Source organism: Tympanuchus pallidicinctus, unplaced genomic scaffold (genome assembly GCF_026119805.1).
Source record: "Tympanuchus pallidicinctus isolate F22 unplaced genomic scaffold, pur_lepc_1.0 scaffold2, whole genome shotgun sequence".
In the NCBI taxonomy this organism is placed as follows: domain Eukaryota; kingdom Metazoa; phylum Chordata; class Aves; order Galliformes; family Phasianidae; genus Tympanuchus; species Tympanuchus pallidicinctus.
In genome coordinates, this window is record NW_026294721.1 from 37,940,616 (window position 1) to 37,961,116 (window position 20,501).

The 20,501-nt window shown below is 34.8% G+C and overlaps 1 protein-coding gene and 1 long non-coding RNA gene across 2 annotated transcripts in view; both read left to right on the forward strand.

Moving 5' to 3' along the window:
- The window catches only part of LOC128080619 (sulfotransferase 1 family member D1-like), a 948,073-nt gene that overhangs the window by 486,963 nt on the left and 440,609 nt on the right, over window positions 1-20,501 (forward strand). The window lies entirely within an intron of this gene.
- LOC128080621 (uncharacterized) lies at window positions 1,040-16,491 on the forward strand. Its single transcript, XR_008206806.1, has 5 exons — window positions 1,040-1,117; window positions 3,263-3,372; window positions 8,725-8,894; window positions 10,479-10,746; window positions 16,176-16,491. It is a non-coding gene; the product is annotated as an uncharacterized LOC128080621 (long non-coding RNA).

Sequence of the window (20,501 nt, forward strand, 5' to 3'; positions counted from 1 at the left end):
TTCCACAATGAGCCCCAATTTACTATGCTTTTGTGTGTAATAGTTCTCAGTGCCTGACCTTATGTTCTCTCAGCACACTTTTTCTCAATACTTCCAGTTTTTCCCATGTTTTCTAATTTAATACTTTCCATATTCACAAATTCTTCTCTTTAACTAATTAAAAGCTAGACCAGGGTTAACATATACTCAGTTGGTTGGTTAATACAGCATTTAGATCAATCAGCTCATGAGCCAGTCAGGCATGACATCTACCGAGCTCAGACTCTATGAAGGAGGAAGGAGAAGAAAAGGAAGGGGGTATTAACTTCAAGTTCTCTCCTTCATTTTAACCTACTTATAAAAGCAATTTTCTTTGCTGAGATCTATCTACCTATTAAAAATATTCTTGGAACTGCCAAACAGGTCATAGAGAGATGAGAGCACTGTAAAATAAATGCTTTACTCAGCTCTCAGTTTTTGCCCAATGCTAAAGTGGTGCAGCCTTTTTAAATTTCTTTCTTCTTTTTTCTTTCAGTGTTTCTAATCTTTGTGACCATTTTCCAGACAGGAAAAAAAAACTCTTCTGGCATGTGCTTTTCTTCTGTACTTTAGCTAATCTTTGTTTGATGTAGCACCCAGGTTTGTCTCTGAACTTCCATTATAGCTGTAGGATAAGAAGGCCTTGTATTACTGAAGTTCAGATCTTATAAAATGGGACTCACAGAACACATTGTGTCTTGAATATCACGGTGTATTAAATTTGTCTATAGAGTATGTATTTATGTGCAATGCAATTGCACTAGAAAGGCATATGCATGTACACCACAAAACATTTTTCTGCAGGCTATATATTATGTTTTATAAAAGCATAAGGTAGGCGTAAATACAAAAATTTTAGTCTAAGTTTTCGCAAGTGACTCAGTAAGTTACAGGTTAGGAACAGATATCTAAGCATGATAGCAGAAGATTAACTTAACAGCACATAAGAAAATAAATCTTTTCGGCCCTTGACATGAATTAATTCACCATGTTGGTTTTGGCTCCTTAGTTTACTGCCAGTAACATTATGCAGCATGCCCAAAAAACAAGCTTATTTTTAGATTACTACAGGCTTGAACTTGGGCTGACATAACAAGACGTAAGTATTCAAATCTCTTTTTTTACAATTGATTTTAACACCATAAACCAGTGGATTTCTTTTAGGTGGCAATGATTACTAACAAAATAAGATTTTTCTCTTCTAGCCTTTAGCAGTTACAAACAAAGTATTGTTCAATGGAGCAATGTGTAAGAGGTTTCTATGCTGTTTTGAGAAGTACATACCCATTTGAAATCTTTACAATACCTAGTCTTCCTTAGGATACAAATACTTTTCTCTTTTCACAATAAAGCTTTTCTTAACAAACTAGTTTCAGTGTTACGTGGATAGGTCCGTCCCTTACAATTATCTGTTTTGTTCACTGTATAAGTGAATAATAAATAATAAATAATGAGAGTTTATTATCAGATTTAAAAATTAAATGGTCATTTCTTATTTTTCGCTTTTTTACTAACTGCATTCCCCTAGCTGACCATGAGAATTCATATGCATCTCTCATATATATGCACTGAGATAATGTTATACATGTGGCTTTATGATAATATCAGTGAGGCATATGCTTTAGCAAGATTATAGCCTTGAGATTAATATTTTTTCTCCTCAATGTTTTTGCATGAATTTAACCAAGGTAGAGATTTAACATAAGCAGCAATTATCTAGACTCTTGATTTTTTAATCTATTTCTAAAAATCAGTGTTATATTTCATAAAATTACATAATTGTTTGAGTTGGAAAGGATCCTTAAAGATCATCTACTCCATCTCCCCTGTAAGGAACAGGAACACTTACAGCTACATCAAGGTGCTCAGAGCCCTGTCCAGCCTGACCTTGAATGTCTCCAGGGATTGGGCTTCCACCACTTCTCTGGGCAACCTCTGCCAGTGCCTCACCACTCTTATTGTAAAAAACTTCTTACTTATATCCTAATGTAAATTTACCCTCTTTTAGTTTGAAACTATTTCCCTTTGTCTTATCACAGCAGACCCTGCTAAAGATTATGTCCCCTTCTTTCATATAGCCTCACTTTAGACACTGAAAGACCACTCTAAGGTCTTCCTGGCACCTTCTCTCAGCTCTCAGCCTGTCTTCATAGGGGAGGTTTTCCATTCCCCGGATCATTTTGTTTCACTGTGAACCAGTAATCCAACTCTATCCACATCTCCCACCTTCTCATCCCATAATTTTATTAACATCTTGAGGGTAAATTAAAAGAAAGTAACTCAACCTTTTCTGGTGGCCTTTCAGAAGATGGTCATCTTTTCAACAACCTAAATTAAAAAAAAAAAAAAAAAAAAAAAAAAAAAAAAAAAAAGTCTTCTTATTTTTGTTATATTTTATTTACATTTTGTGTGCCACTCCCTCTGCAACCTACAATTCTGATTTTTAGGTGGAATTTTTATTTCTCCTCTTTTCTACAAATAATAGCTAAGTGCTTTAGAAACACAATCAACTTAATGTTTAATTGACTTGGAATACTTCCAATTTGAAACTTCATAATAAAAGCAAAAATATTTGTACAAATACTTATTCCTCATGAAATCTACAAATTAAACTCACATCAGTTTTTTAACACTTAATTTTATTTATTTTTCAGTGTAGCTATTTTAAGCTGAACACAAGTCTTCTTCTGGCATTGTTATTCTCTTTTATCTCATTGCATCACATACAATCATCCAAATCTGTGACATGGTCAAAGAAATATTACTGAAGATTTAAAAATGTGGTTCTTCACATTAAGATAAAACAAACTTCCTTGATTAAACATACCTTAATTAAACATTACATTTAATGAAGAATTATATGGAGGAAACTCCAATAGTTAATAAACAGATATTAACTTAAAATCTGCTAAACATGCACTGCTCCGTTACTGATTATTTTTTTTTAAGCTTTATTTAATAACTGCATTTAGCACTATGTCTACACTACCATAAGTTAGATAGGACTCAGTCTGTTTCTTTCATAATGGAATCATTAGACATTTTATAAGATAGATATGTGGCTATTTATTCTTTCATTAAAAGTGTAGTTTATTTCTTTATTTTTTTTTTCCCTAATATTAAGCACAGTATAAGGGGAGATCAAATTTGTAATGGTGTTCTTCAAAGTAAATACGCCATCACCTTAAATTTGCCCACTAGGGAAGCTTGCTGTCACACAAAGACCTTCTTAACTCCATTTTAGGCTGCCGATTACAGCAAGGTTATTTCCTGAAGATAATTGGCCACAGCATAGAGTCTTCATGAAAGCACTTCACATTTGCATGGAGAACATCAGCCAGCTGCAAGACTCAGGTAATTGCACCATTATCTCTCAAAAGTAGATGAGATTCAGTTTTATTTTTCAGCTAAATCCATGCTACCCTTTAAAAAATAAAAATAAAAAAAGGTCACATGCACGCAGCACTTTGTAGTGCCCTCTTCAGTAATTCATTGAAGTGCTCAAATTGAAAGGGTAGAGATTTTTTACTAGAAATAATACTGGACAAGTTTTTTTTCCTTTTTTTCCTGAAAGTGTATATATAAAAATATAGATTACTGTTCCCACTACCTAGTGCCAATTTTATGATAAAGTATTTTCAACTTTACCATCATTATAACATAAAAGGCAAATACTACAGATTTGGAGATAGAAAACTTAGCGCATTTGTGTTGGTTTTTTTTTTTTTTTCCTCTTTTAAACAGAAATGCTTGTTCATTTTCTTCACCTTGCATATATTCTAATAATTACTTTATTTTCAATTATATTACTTCTAATTTTTTAATCACTAGTGATTTTATTTACTATTTGTATTTGTTTTTGAAAGATGTTTACAAGACTTAGATTCACAAAAACTCTATGGGTTGCAACTTGCGATGGAAGGAACCATAAAGATCAATGTCATTCACAGAAGTATTAGTTAACTCAGTGAAGATCTTCTAACTTGTATTTATATTCTTATACAAAGAAGGAAAATAGAAAGCAAAGGCAATCAACATACTGTGGCCCAGTGGATTATTTACAGACCTCAATAAAATTCAAATCTGTAATGTAATAATATTTCAGTTTTCTTTTATCCTGAGGTAGCTCCATCTCACAGAAGCTGAGGGAATCATTCTTCACATACAGCACTGTCATGAAAATGCTTATCTAACCCTATATTTTTTGCGATTTATTAGCAATACTATGTTCTCAGACTCTTAAAGCACTTTGCAAATGTTAACTCTGTTTTCTACACTCCATGCAAGCTTGAAAACACCAGTAAGCAGATTTTCAGCTAGAGCGAATTAATGTAGATTTGGTGAAGCACGGGGGAGACACATCTGAAGATGCGCCTTCCTCATGGCACCGCTCATTTTCCCAACAAACTCTGTCTCTTGAACTGTGAAAGCATCTCAAGGCTCATAGGAAGATATTACATTATACTTATCACATTCAAATTGTTCTCAAGATCTACCTCAGTTATCACTTTCCCTTGAGAAAATTTTACCAGATAGACATTTTTTTAGATATTTAAAAAAAAAAAAAAAAAAAAAAAGCGGTACCAGGATATTTCTTAACTATCCTTCCAAGTCTTTATTTTCATTTGGGAAGACCACTGGACATGTAATCTAATCTAGGTTTGTTTTATTTCCATTCTATATATACTTTCTTCTGCTGTTTAAATGCAGAGGCATTCCTAGGACTGAAGTTGTAGGGGCATTATCCTTACAATTCCAAACTTATCAGGGTCAGTGCTTCAAACAATTGCTCCTCCTTTGCCCCACCAAAATTGTTAGAAAAAAGCTTACTACTTCATAAATTCAACTGAAGCTCATTTTTCTGCTGAGTAGCCAATTTAAAATGTAACTTCTTTCCAAAGTGAATGGTAATTTATGTTATTTAGCATTAAATAATGGGCTTACATTACATCAAATTAATGGACTGAAAACCTCAGTGCAAAGAACTCCTTTGACATACAAGAAATCTCAAGAATCATACCTTTGCTTGTTTCCACTTTAGAAGGCTTCAGATACAAAACAATAGAATTCTAACTCTGCACAGCACTTCCCTTAGTGTCTAAAATTTGTAATAAGCACCAGGCTGTACATTCAAAGAATGTTAACTTTAAACTCCAGCTGCAAATATTTACTATAGATTAGATAGATAAGATTAACAACCTAGTCATTTTTTACAAGTTCCTCAGTTCACATAGTTGGTAATAACATAGGGCACTGGGATATCTCTACAAGTCGTCTCACAGTTGCTCTCACGGTATCTTTACTGCCCTGACATTTTAGTTCCTTACTGATACCACACATTCACTGTCTAGTAAGTGAGATTTCTGTTTTTTCTTGACCATAAATGCATGGTAATGTACACATCAGAAAATATACATGGTGTCATTCTCATCTCAGTTGCACTGTTTTGTTAGAAGAGTGATTCTCAGTATCAGTACTTCAGAAATCAGGTGGCTAGGCAAAGCAGTGAAGTAGAACACTCCTAGCTGTGAAAGAACTGTGTCTACAAAGCAGAAATACAAATGATTACTGAAATTGCGGATAACTAAGTGCAGAGCAGGATGATGGTATGCAATCAGACAGTTTTCTTGTAACGTTGCCCAAGGCTTCAACAGGAAGTCCTACTGTTGACATTCCCAAATATCCTTACACTCATTGGGAAAGTTCATTCAGCCTGGCTTTCATGACTTCCCATCTTTCCTGGTCTACTTTGTCTTCACTGATAAACTTCAGCTTGTAAAGAAATAAAAGTGTCAAGTTGAAGAAAAATGATGCTCTTCTTCCAAATTCTACAGCCCAAATATGAATAGTAATAAAATGGGAAAGGGAAAGACAGGAGCAGAAGAATTTATACAGTATTGTAGAAATCTTCTATTAATAGGATTATTCCTGCCAAATGGACATCCCCCTTTTCAAAAGCTGTTTACAGACTTTTCAAAAGCTACTTAATGGATTTTTTTTTTTATCATGTCTACAATTACACTACTCTTGCTAAATGGAAAGTCTGATTTTAAACATCTCCTGCTTTCATTTAGAAAAATGTCTCATTTGTATACTCCAACTGCTTCTGTTTCTTGGAACGTAGCCTGTTGTGCCTTTTTTTTTTTTTAACGTTTCTAGTTTTTTTTACCAGACATTAGCTGAGACAAAAACTTGCAGATGCACTTAAAATTAAAAAAATAAAAAATAATACAACAAAAATGTGCTGAAATAATTGCAGTATGAAGTTGCTTGTTCGTCTTCCTATATTCCATTCAAGGTATTGACACATGGATTGCCATATCATGACACAGGCCTACTCAGAGAAATTTTCATGACTAACAGACAAAAATAACAAGTAATTGACCAGTCTGTAGCTTTCACTATGTCTGAAAACTCAAATCGGACCATAAATAATCCCCCTAGGCAATCAGAGATGCTGAGCCATATATACAAGGCATTTAAAGACTTACTCAGGGGAGAAAAAAAAAAAAAAAAAAAAAAAAAAACAACCACGCCAATGGATCTCTTAAATGTCCATGTAGAAGATATCCTGGGGTCATACTCAAGGAAGGCATGTGGTTAGAATCTGTGTTGCAATATTTAGACCCAATATATATGAGAACCATGAATCCTAACCTGTACAACAACGCTGAGCAAATTCAATGTACATAGGCAAAGAAAATTAGATGATACTAATGTAATTTATTCACCTGCCGCACATCAGTACAGGTGGCTTTTCTTCGTTTGTTTTGTTGTTGTTGGGTTTTTTTGTTTGTTTTTTACAAAAATACCTTAATCACACAAAAGATGTAAAGTTACCTTCATGAAAAATCTATTGATCTTAAAGGGTACAGAGATGCTTATTTGCTTGCAGTTGAAAAGATACTCCACCTTCCTTCTTTACTGTTGTCATAGCAAAAAAATGCAGCTAAATGCAAATACAATCTTACACATACTTTAAATCTTTGTCTTTATGCCTGTACCTGCTTTGCAAAAGTGGAACACAGGCTGAAATCTGATATGCTTTTACAACACTGATTTTGGTAGCAAAATTTTTGAGATATAGTCACAAATAAATTAAAGTGTGATATGAAGTTTAAAGGATCCTTTTTACTTAGCATGTGATAAACATGTTGTTCAAACCAATGACTCATTTAGAGATACTAAAACAGACTGTGAGCCACACGAGTAGATTTCTGCTAAATTCAGGGAGACAAAATAAAGAAGAGCAGCTCAAAATGTTGGGCACACAGAAGCCCTAGACATCTCTCTGTTTCATCATCTGTGCCTCTAAATTTCTAGCCACATGCAAGAGCTGATATAGAAGCCTTAAGGATTCTGCATCTCATAAAAACTTTCTGAGCTTTGGCAAGCTAATAGTCAACTCTAATAGAGCTGATTCTAGGGCACATTTACACCACTGGTATTCCAATTGCTTGACAGTGCTATCTACTTCATATGCCAACAAAAGTACAGTCAGGAACCTCCCTAATTGAGGTAAAAAATATTTGATGTATTAACAGAAAAACTATTTGTAAATTTAAAAATAAAAAAAAAGCTTGATATCAACTACCTGATACATAAACTTCTTTGCCCACTCTTATGTAGAAAAAGCAAGTACATAATAGCCAAATAAGATTCATAACTTCATAGTTTTCCCCTGGGCTGCTGAATGTACTTACAGGAGTCTGCTTCTGTCATATCTTTGTTTTGGTTTGCAGAACCAAGAGCATCTTTTTCTGTGACTATTCTGGTTTTGCAAATATTTGAAGAAAGTATCATGTAGCTCTCAAATGCCTGTCACTTCTTCTAAAGCATCTGTGGATCTTTTATGTCTTTGTCAGTGTGTGTATGCCATTTATTCTAGAAATAAAACCCTACTAGAGTTTTTAAACACATTGCCTCTGTATTGAAGGATGGCTGCACATATCTATTTCCAGACCCAGACCTTGTCAGGGAAGACAGGATGGGAAGAAGAATGTCTAGGGGCAGTTCATCCCATTTTAAAATGTTTTCTGAGCTAAGACCATGCAGCTTCCAAGAGATGCCTGTCTCTCTTAGTCAAGCAAAGAGTAAGCTTAAACAAAATATTCCAGTTTAGGTGGTTAAAAAATATGTGAAGTGAAATATAAAGCAGTACAATACTATGGGTCACTACTTCTAGGGTAAGAGTCATACTTATGAAGCAAATATAGCTGTTAAACATCATTTACAACTCAATGTTTAAAAATTTATTAAGGGTTGCATTTTCTGTGGGCTAATTTTCTCTTATGCTAAAACTCTGTTTCTTATACTGAGATAACAGTGGCTTAAAAATAACTGCTAAGCAAAGTTTTCCAGTAGAAACTGTACAAGTAAATGAAGAGATACTTTGACTTAAAATGAAAGTTCTTTTTAGCAACAGAATAATGACTATCCTATAAATGATTTCAGTTCAATTGTAGAGCAACAGTTTACTCCACAGCTGATCCAACAAGACATACTTCTTAAAAAAACATAGTGAAGCTTTTTATCTTGTATTCTAAAAATATACTGGCTGCTTTCATAGAACGGAAAACAAAATTACTTCCTTCAGATTCCAGACACAACTTAGAAGGGTGCAAAAAAGCAAAATGGAGTTTCATCTAAAAATAATTTAAAATGCACACATCTTTGTAGTCTGTTAAGAATTTCCTTCTTTTTTAGTGATTTGAAATGAAGTGCCGTCAGTCATCCCTTGTACAGCTACTTCTCTGAAGTAACTCCAGTTCCAGTAGATGTCATTTCCTCCACATATCTCTGCCTGAAAAGTCTGATGAGGCTGTCACCAGAAAACTTCAGGAACTGATAGTCCAGGTCCTCAAAAATGGATCTGAGTGAGTAGTACACTGTTTTTGCATTGGAAATTGGTTACTCTTGCAGACCTATGTCCAAGTAGTTCATAATTTAACTACTTGTTGTGAAAACATTAAACAAATTGTCAAGGAAAACTATCACAGTGATTTCAGAACTATTCATAGTCACCTTTTACTGCACTCTGCTTAGTGCTCATATTACACATGAACTATTGTGATGCATGACTAAATTCATCTATTAAATGAGATTTGGACATTTGCAGTGTTTTTAGCATGGAACTATTCGCTATTTAAAATTTTCAGGTTTAAATTCTGTGAGAACAAGGCTAACCTTCTTAACTTGGACAGTTCTTCATGGGATTGGACATGTAGAACAAAGGTGGAAGTAATTTAGCTTGTGAGTTATTACTCCCCATATCTAAATATGTCTTAAGAAGAGAAAGAAACTAAAATGCTGTTGTAGAAGAGGAAATTCTGCTCCATCCTGACACCATCTTATATTCTACCTACATATACTGCTTAGTTTCCAGTGGATGAGGATGTATACGACTTTCAATCATTCGGCACTTGAAGAGCGTGCCAGTATTAAACCACCACTGAAGTTCTGATTTGAATTTTGGCACCTCCAGCAGTGATAAGAATTTAAATTCTACCACAATAGAGTGCGCATTTACAACTTCAGCAGTCAGTGAAAAAGGTAGAGGATTGTACTGGTGGCAGTTACACAGCACACCATGATTTTTTTTACATGTTATTCCAGAGGAGTGCAGAATGGACTACTGTGATCTAAACGGAGAAAAGTGCTCCAGGAACAGTTGCAACAGACCAAACAAGTATAATGGAAACTTCTGAAATACTCTCAACTCCCATCCTTTTTGGATAAGCTAAAAAGACAACTCCTGTCTCCCACTCCTTTAATTCAAAAGTTAATTTCAGAAAGAATTCCAAAAGGCCTTCCCATCTGATTTGTATAACTCAATTTTCAATTCAGATGTGGAGAACATGTAACCAATCCCCACACTTGTTTACAGCAACATATTTCCAAGTTTACTCAGTTGTAACTAAATGGATATATATATACATTTTGCTATGGCATTATGTTTACTTGATTCGTTTGGCTCCCTTCACAGTGCCTTCAGTCATATACTCAAATGTTTTCTGGTTTGTGGATGTTGCCTAGTTATCTTTAGTGACAGCTCAGCAAGGTTTCATGTTTTCCGGACTTGAACAGTAGACAAAACAATTCTCATTCTCACTGACAAGCATTTTTCCCCTTTTTCTTTCTTTTGTTTTAACCAGCCTCTTTTCAAGAGAATTTTTTTGTTGTTGTTGTTATTGTTGTTGTTTCGTGGTTTTTTTTTTTTTCACTTCTAATGATTGAGTTTTCAAATTCTGATTTTCAATTACTCTTTTCTTTGCTTTGAGGTATTTCTCAGCATTCGCACATTCTTAGAAAGAGTTTCTAATGAAAATTTTTTTTAAAGAAATGATTAATTTATTTGATGTCCAGTCAACTAAAATTGTTGTAATAAAAAACAACTCGTTTTACTCTCATAAAAAGAAATAACTCTTGTTTTACCTCACTTCTTTTGCTTTCCTCTTTAGAAAGGAGAGCTAAAGACAAAGGAGCAATACTGACAGAAAAACATGATGAAGAATTCTCTCCAAAGATGTTTGCAAGACAGACTCCCAGTAGTTTTGAATAGCTCTAGTCACTTGTACATGTACAACCTAGAAGAAAGGAAGGATTTATCAAGCCGACATCAGCCTCCTTGGTCAGAGAGCAGAGATCTATCAATTTCTATCTCTTGGCTAGTCGTTGTAATAAATATAGGCTTGGTGTATAATGAAAACCAGCTGAGTGTTTCTCAAGGTACATATGCTTCCTTTTCTTCTGATTCCATCTAATATTGTTCTTACTCTTCATAATCTCTCACAGATGCCAAAAATCCATCTTTATCTTTGCAGGAGGTGAAGTTTCCATTAACAGCTATTATGGCAGCAGAAGTCAGGCGTTCAGCATCAAATGAGCTGCTAAAAAGAAACTTTGTACTAAATAGTACTGTACTAGGGAGGAAACCTCAGCTGAGGTGTGTTTTGTTGTTAATTTGAATATTTTTCATGTGCAGATATGACTGGACTGGGTTGCTGACAGACTGACTACTGACACCTCAGAAGAAGAGAAAAAATTGGGGTGTGGAGGAAGTGGAAATATACATCCACTTGGCTGACTGAGGAGGAATTTTAATAATTTTGATGATGTTCAGCTTTCAGCATGTCAGCCAACCAGACTGATTGACTCTTTGGATTGGAAGGTTCTAATGAAGGAAGTTCTGACTATAAATACCACTTGCAATTTCAACACTCATTTCACTGTAGCTGAGGTTCCCTACTCCCAGTCTTAGCAGGGAGTCAGGAACTTATATATTAACACTGTATATGTGTGCATATAACTATCTAAATAATACATTTATGAAAGATTTAATCACACAGACTTTTGCACTGTGTAGGCACCAAATACTAATTCTATGTGCTATGCTCTGAACAAAGAGAATAAGCAGACTAAAAAAATTAAGTAAACCTATGGCTTAAAAATCAACCAAACAAAAACCTCAAAAAATCCTCAATTTTAAAGTAATGAAATGCATAATTATTGAAAAATCCTTATAAAAATATTTGACACCTGAAAAGAAAGATGAATTTAGAATTTGCAGAAAACAAAATTAAAAAAAAAAAAATTCAAAGTCTCATAACATTATTCAATGTACAGTACCTCAATATCAAAATCTTTCTGTTCTAGCATGCCAATTTTTCTAAAAGTTCCTTATCACTCATGTTTAAAGCTCTTGATGTTCAACTCCAGACAAATTAAGCTGGTAAACTCTCCTCAGGATTAAAGGATAGAGCATAGAAGAACTTATGACTTTCCTCTCAGTTACTTCTTCATCATTTAAATAGAGTAAAAAGCATGAGCATTTAGGCACTGTCCATAGGCTAGCAAATACACAGTAAGTAGAATCATTTCTCCTGTAGTCTGAGATGGTAAACATACACTCTTATCAAACAACACGTGTGGTTGGACACCAACAATTTCATGATATCTCAGCGACATCCTGCTGAGCCCAGGGCATGCTTACACTCTCAGAAAGTTACTCCGAAAGTTTTTAGGTCAGACCCAATGTAGCAGGGAAAACAACCTCCTATACACAGACACAAAGAACCCTGCCCTGAAGTCAGTCCCATGCCTTCACAGGCAACGGCACAATTTTGCAAGACATTAATTCCACAAATCAAAGTAAGCTGACAGGAGAGCATAGGAGAGTTGCTGTCTGCCAGGGAAGGCAAGTGGAAGAAGGTCGCAGGTGTCACAGTGCCGTTCCCAACAAGAGTGGATCCACCACCTTATCACATAATACAATACTTCCTCCCATTACTGTTTCACTGCAACATCACTGCAGTAGAAATGGGCAAGGCTCTACTAGACACTTATAAAGTTGTCTCACCTTTTTCCTGAGGGCTATAACACTTTCTCTTGGATAGCTTCAGATTTTGATGTGGTTTTCTGCAAGTGGAGAGGAGTGTCTACATGAGTTCCAACTATTATTTCTTCAATAAGCATTAGTATTTCTTTCATGGAAACTTTTCATCTGATACACACTTGTTTGCATTGGACTGTTTCGTAGCCGTCTCTCTTCAGTGGCTCAGAAATGATCCTGTAATTTACACAAACAAGGTGATTACCCACATCACAGTTGCTAACTATATTTTTCTCTTCTTAGAGCAAAAATTCTTGACTTTATCAAAACGGCTGAAAATCACACAAAATCTCACCGAATTTCTGTTTGAGATGTAAATATTTTACCAAACCAGAGCGAGGCACCATCTGAGGGCTCAACACAGGTAGTTGCTTACTAATTACATTACTGAACTTATAGAATTTCACTCAAATATGGCCATTACAATTTATCTTTGGGGAATCCACCACTGGTAGTTAACTAGAGCTATTCCAGTGTCTGCACATAAGGGACTATTTTTGGAAAACTCAGGCAGTACCTCATACCCAGCAGCAAACACATGGACATGGTGTTCAGCGGTGCAGTCAAGAAGGAGCACTATCATAGAACCAAGAATGACTCGGGTTGGAAGGGACCTCAAAGATTCCAGGGGGAAAATAGGAAACAAAAGATGTGCAGTACCTCCCCGGTGCCCCACACATTGAAGAAAACTGCAAAGTAATCTAAGAGCAGTAGATCCAGTACAAAGTGTTTTTCTCTATCCTCCTACCACTGGGAACTATGTAGCAAGCAGAGGTGGACATTTCAGTGATGAAAACAAAGAAAGTATTTCTGAAGTAGTCTGCAGACACTCCTCAGCACAGAGGTATACTATGTTACTTAGTACGTACAGTCAGAGAAAGTATTATCAAATCAGTATTACCTGATTTGAAAGGACCGTTCATTAAAGAATTCAGTCTTTTTTAAAATGGATTAATGATTTTTCTTTTTCATTTATTTCAACTACACAGAACTTTATTTTATATAGCATGTGGTTGACCCATAGACACCAACGTGTGGTGTTTTATCTTTTCCTAACTGGAAGATTTACATATATGTCAAGATTTCTGGTTGAAATTTGGTCTCTTTCAAAGTATGCTGATAATAGGAATACCAGATTAATGAGCATCCCAGGTAAATGCATGGCAACAAGGAATGAAATAAAAAAATGTGCAGTACTGAGCAGAATTAAAGAAAAGGAGAAGCAGCCTGTTATTTAGCAATGCATTTTGAGTAACTACGAGTATTGGATCTCCTAGAAAATTTTTCAAGCTGTTTTTTACATGAAGAACAATCTTTCATTTCTATGCTCTATTCCTGAAGATGAGATTCACCTTCAATGTAAAATTGAGGTTACAGAAAGATGAAAAATCCAGCACTTCCATTGTCCTCTCAAAATCACAAGTGAAAAATCAGCATGCATCTTGCACAACTTAATTTTCAAGTGTTTAGCTCTTTTAATATAACACACTCTGTTCTCCCACTCAAAAACAGAAAACCAAACCTAGCTCAAAGGCAGAATAAGGATGTCTTTATCAGGGTTAGCTTAGGAAGACTGCCACAGCTTTTGCCAATCAATGCTTTAGTGCGTGAAGTCTTATAAGCTGCCCATTAAATCCCAAGGGGACATAGTGCACTTGGCTGAGTTTCACTTTCTTCTCATCCTCTCTCTCAGCTCCCATCCCCATTCTTTTCTTCATAATGAAGGGAAGATTTTACCACTCTGCTTGCAAGCAGATGTAGAAAAAGCTTTAGAAAATGGCATCCAGTTTTTCAGGGTTCCTGAGCAACTATCCTACAAAAACAGTGATTATTTCACAATGCAACAAGTATGTTTGATTTTCAACAGTAACTACTACCAGAAGTTAGGGAAAACTAAACTAAAACTAAAATTAAAAAAAAAAAACAAACAACAATAATCAATGTGCAACATTACTGCCACATGAAATCACAGAGATACAAACTGAAAAGGCTACACAATATACCTGAACCTTAAAAGCTTAAAACATGAAAGTCATGGATAAAAATTTTTGAATTGAAAAAACATTACCAAAGTTTTTGTATAGATGATGCCTTATCCATATCTACCCTATCATGCCTAGTGAATGTTTCTAATTTAGTATCCATACATACTATACCATCTATTCTCTCGTTGACTCACCTGGTTGCTTCCATGGGAGTACCTAGGCTCCATCCTGAAGAGCAAGAGGAAAACACAGAGCACCCAACACGGGTTTCACTAATCATCATAACCACACCCTAATATATTTTTAGGTTATTGGGTTTTTTGTTTGTTTTGTTTTGGTTTGCTGGGTTTGTTTGTTTGTTTTGTGGGGATATCTTTCAGTTTCTTTTCACAGATAATTGAATTTCCAACTAAAACATGAAATGCACAGTCTTGAATAAAATAAATAAATATATAAATAGAAGGAGCTCTGATGAAAAATTTCTGACCTGTCCTGCTCATTATTATACTTTCAGTATTTCCATGTGTGCTGAGGAGATGGTATTATACATAGGTTAATCACGTATATACATAACTGCGTCTTGGGCAAGTTCTATCTGAAGAACTATCTGCAAGGTAGTTCTGATAGGCCTGGCAAATAACATAGGAGTTTTTTAAAAAAAAGCATCTGATACATTAGGGCAGTACAGAAAAGTAGTATGAAGTAGTATGCACTGATGGGCTGAGCTGGTATAGTTCTTAATGTAAGTAGAAGGTTGTACAGCTCATTTTTCTGTCAGTGAGCTAGGAGTCTGTAGTCATGGGGCTAAGTCAATCCTCAAGTTGATGGAAGGGAATTTTCACTCACCACAGCATAAAGCTGGCTCCTTCTACCATCTATATTGTTCATCACTACACCTCCTCTACACTTTTCATTATTGTTGTCACATTCAATAAGGCATCAACAGGTGCTGCTTTTCTTCAGTCCAGCAACAGTAAGTGTTAAGTAGATGATAGCTCCAAAATGCAACGTGCATCATATTTTGTAACTAACACAATCTCCCTATCAGGCCATTTTGATCTTTCCACTCTAACTAGGGACTTTTTCAGGAAATGATCTTTTTACATGCTCTCATAAACTCTCAGAATGTCTGGCTTTGTTTCACTCTCTGCTAAAGAACACCAATAGTTTCTCTTTGGTTTTCCAGAGTATGTTTATTGAGCTGATAAATACTGCAGGATAGATTGAAAGAAATACTAGATTTATCTTACTTTGGCAAAAACAAAGGAGTGGAATCCAACTTGAAATCAGGAGAAAAATAATTACCGTATTTCAGTTATATTTTATTATTTATGTACACATATATATATGCATACATGAATGCATACACATAGATTTATATATATATATATATATTTTTTTTTTACTTTTATGGGTACCTTGACTTGCAGCCAATACATGGAAATGCTAGCCAGCTTCTGCATTTAATTGTATCAGCATATAATGTTAGACAGATTTTTCCTCCCCTAATACTGCAGTATGAGAGGAAGGCTTCAAAGGAAACAGAGCAAAAAAAAAACTTAGCTTCCCTTGTGCAACAAAAATAGACTAAAATACATACAATCTAGATGATATACTCAAATATAGTATTATGCTCTTTTTATAATCCATAGAATACATGCCTGAACTAATAAATGCCTCAGGAAACAGTTGTGAGTGGAAGCCTTATTTAAGTACAATGGTTACATTAAAATCTGCCCAAACTAGCTAATGCTCTTTTTTTTTTTTTTTTTTTTTTTTAGGTACATGCAACACAGAAACTGCATTTGAAATCTCAGAAAATCTGCTGAACTTTCAGCCCTTTTTGTGTCTCTGTCTCTTCTTTTCACATACACGCACAAACACACACCCCTTGGCAAACTTCAACCAGGAAATAAAGAAAAGTGCTTTAAGAAAGCAGATATTACTGCATTGTTATTCTGGCCAACATTCTGAAGAGCATGCAAAAAAAATACAAGTTGTGCCTTTTATGCATTTGTATTGCAAACTAATGTTAAAGAATAAAAAAGGCTGAACCCTCTTTATCCATCATGATGAGTTGAAGGTAAGGTCATTGCTTGCCAGCAGGCTATGACTGACTTTGATTATATGTTAGTATACCACTCATCTGGTGCTGGGGAATATGTCATTAAAATACAGGAAACATTAATCTATAGATTAATGCTATAAAAAGAAAACTTTTACACAATCTTTACTTCCAATTAAAAGAAGCTTAAAAACCATTAACCCTTCAAATACTACAATGCCACCACTTGATGAAAACTCCAGGTAGATGTTTGACCTAACCTGCTCCCCATCCATCTAATCAATCCAGCTTTTCCTCAGTGTGAGATAAATGAACTAATTAGGTTCACTCAGAGCAAATATACTGATCAGGTCTTCTGCTTCATAATCACAGACCCTAAATGAGAGAATTGGTTCTGTGCATTTACTATGTGTTGTCTATCTGGAACAGATTTCAAACACTTTTCAGAAAAATGGTGAGTGATCTCTACATAAATCCTTGTGTCTTAGGCCAGTCGAGAACACAGCACATACTATTATTTATTCATTATTTATTTTTATCAACCACCATGGTCCATCTTGAAGCAATTGCTTCTCTCTATAAATGCATCTGTACGCCAGCTCTATTTGCTTCTAAGACTAAGTAATGTTTTAGTCTGGGTTGGGGGAGAAGAGGCAAAGGGGGTTTTATGGATGGACACAGATTTCTATGCTCTTCTCTATTTATCAAACACATACAATTTGCTATCCGTTGTGATATGCAATTAGTCTGCTGAACCTCCAGTTCCCTCCCTGAATGCACCTTCCTCTTATTTGTAAGGATTGTAAGGAATTCTCCTCTTATTTGTAAGGAGCCATTTTAATGACCAAGTCCTTACAAAAGGGGTTTATAGTCACCAAGGTTTTAAACACTTGACTGAAATGATGTAACTAACAGTTTTAATTATGTCTTAGATCTTTCAAGCCTGCATACATACAGAAAATGTGTTCAGTACTTTTGTTAGTATAATACACCCTTGCTTGCTATTGATAAAGATATAAATATGTACACAAGCATGGAATATTTATGTATAACAATATCTCAGTCTGCATATTTGGAAGTTTAGCACAGTTTCAACAGTAGCATTAATACTATAATGGATTTATTACAAATATTATATATATATAAATAAAAATTCTGATATCCACGTTTTGATGCTATACAAGCATTTAGTTAAACTAGTTAAACAGGAACCATGCTGAAAATATTTACAGTAAAACTCACCTGGCTTCAAGGATTGTTCCAGCACTGATACTTAGTTCTAGACACAGGGCAGAGTATGACAGTGATATGATTAAAATTTCTTACGTGCAAAATATCTATTGCCTCAAGTGGAGTGAAACAAAAACACTACTGTTTTGGTTACCCATTCAACATTCATAAAATCTCTCACTAGCTTTCAGAGGGAGGTTTGCTGTGTATGCTGACAAATACACACCACACAGTCAAAGGATTTACACAATCAGCTAAGACGGAAATAAGTACCACAGGCAAGTGAAAGCACTACTGGTTGCTTTGGAAGTCAAAATGTCTGCTAAAATGGAACACGTAAAGTATATTCTACTACTTAACAAGCAACAGAAAGGGAAAACAGAGTCCTCCAAATCCTTTAAGATTTAAAAATCTGTTCTACATCATTACATTAACTCAGTGGATTTATAGATTAATTGTTTCTTATTGTCCATTAACCCAGTGACCCAGCTTTTACTGCAGCTCAGATTTAAAAAAAAAAAAAAAAAAAAAAAAAACAAAGAAAAAAAAAACTTTCTAATCATGTAGGAATGAAAAACCCTTAATGAAGTTTAAAGACATACTTTAAACCCGGCTTGTTCTACCAGATTGTACATTGCTAATCCACAGCGAGTTACAGCTAGTTTGTCAAGATTAAACAAGAGAGGAATGAGAAAGTATTATTACCTCCTCAGAGGCTTCAATCAGTTTGCAGTCTGCTGTGATGACCTCGGCCACCTTCAAGGTTCCCTAGAGACAAGAAGGAAAGGAAATTAGTAAATAGCAATTCATAAATATGGCTGCAGCTCTAAGCAGCATCCAGCACTCTCTGTTTTCATCCTTATGTAAACTGCCAAAAAAAAATGCCTCATCCATATAAAAATGTAATAAAATACATATGTTTCTTTTACATATGGAAAAGGTGCATAATTAGTTTAAGTAAAAAAATGAAGACTGGATGAATGTACCTTCACAATACAAACAGAATGTTTCTCTCTTTTAAGTCTCTTTTTAAAAATCCAAGTAAAATTAACAGATGGGCTAATTTCATGTAAGCTAAAAATAATACACATCCAGAGAAAGCTAAATTAATCACACTTTGTAGAAAGTGTCAATTGCACATTCAGAGGAATCCAATCCTTGTCCTCTTGGGATAGTGCATCAAGCCAGACAGATCACCTCTCATCACAGCAATGCAATTTTTCATCCCAGTATTCTCTGGCACCTTTGCCTAGGAATTAAAGGGCATATCCTTACTGCTTAACAAATCACTATCTTTACATTTACTGCTCAAGCAAAGAGGACCAGAATTCTCCTTTGAGTATTGAACCTTTTTATTGTGTGCTTAATTTTGAATTCACTCCTGGGCATCACTTTGGATTCTCCCAGACTTTCTTAAAAACAACATGGAATAGAGGATTTTTATCCTAAAGCAGCATGAACTCAAGGAGCTGCTGGCCTGTGACTTGGAGCTCTTCCATAGCCTGCTTTTCATCAGTCCTATAAAGACATCTAAATGAACTTGTGCAAGATATGACAATGTTTTCAAGAGATGAAAAGGGTTTTTAGGAAACTGTCTCCTTCTGCGATATTTAGGAATGTTAGAAAACCTGGTACAAGTTTGATTTGTGCATCTTCATATGAGACAAAGACCTTTTCAGTATTCATGTCCACTCTGTTTAACAGTTATATCATGACCCAAGAGGAAAAAAAAGAAAAAGAAATTGTGAACACTTTTATAGATTGCAATAATAATTTACTTTCTAGTGAAAATATAGATCTGCTCTGTCAAGGTAGCATCCGCCAGTTCTGTGTTTTTGCCATAATGAGACATATGTATTTTTTCTACTTGAACTAAGCATGCTTCTTTCAGCTAGCTCAGTTTGAAAGCTACTGAGAAGCACATTATTTAGATACCTGTTATGTCACATTGCAGATATGATTGAAACATATCATTTCTAAGGAAAAAAAAAAGAGCCACTACTCACACAGGATCAGAAAGAATAAAAGAAAAAAGCCACTCTGAATCATCCTGGAAAAAGAACAATTGCACAAATTCAAAATAAATGTTCTCTTCTTCCCTGCTTCCCTGACAGGAGAAGAAAAAAAAATTAAAATACATTTTGGATCTGCACATCATAGATAGACTGCGATCTGTGAAAGAGGTTATTTCATACTGGAAACTACTCAGATATTACAGGGGTAAGGATGCTGGGGAAGGGTCATTTTACAGAGGTAGTAAAAAAATTACCATAAAAACACTCCTTTCACCAGTAAAAGCTTAATCAAAACTAAAGCACATCAAAAATACAGATTTTTCATGTTTTTACCAAGTTTTTTTTTTTTTCTTACATGTTAAATCATGGCTATGCAGAGTAAACAGATTGGGGTAGACTAAGAAATTATAATTTAAATCATTTCTGAAGAATCTAAATGAAGAAAGAATGAAAACTAAGAATATATGTTCAGCAACATTTACTTAAGTGAATTAAATTTAAAAAAAATGCATATTTGCTACTGCTGCTGGAGATTAAATCTCAGCTGCAGTGTCTGAGTTATTTATGCATTGACTTACTAAATTAAATCAAATAAACACAGGGGAACACCTGTCCTTTTGTTTGCTTTCATTAAAACCGTATCAGGTTATTTCTTTTTACATAGCAGCACTTTGAGCAGGTAGATTACAGAACTGTTCAAGAGCCATACTCATGTTTCGGAGTATCCAATAAGCAATGATAAAGGGGAACATTTCTATGCCACTCTTGCCAAGCATTTTTGAAATCTTTATTAGTAT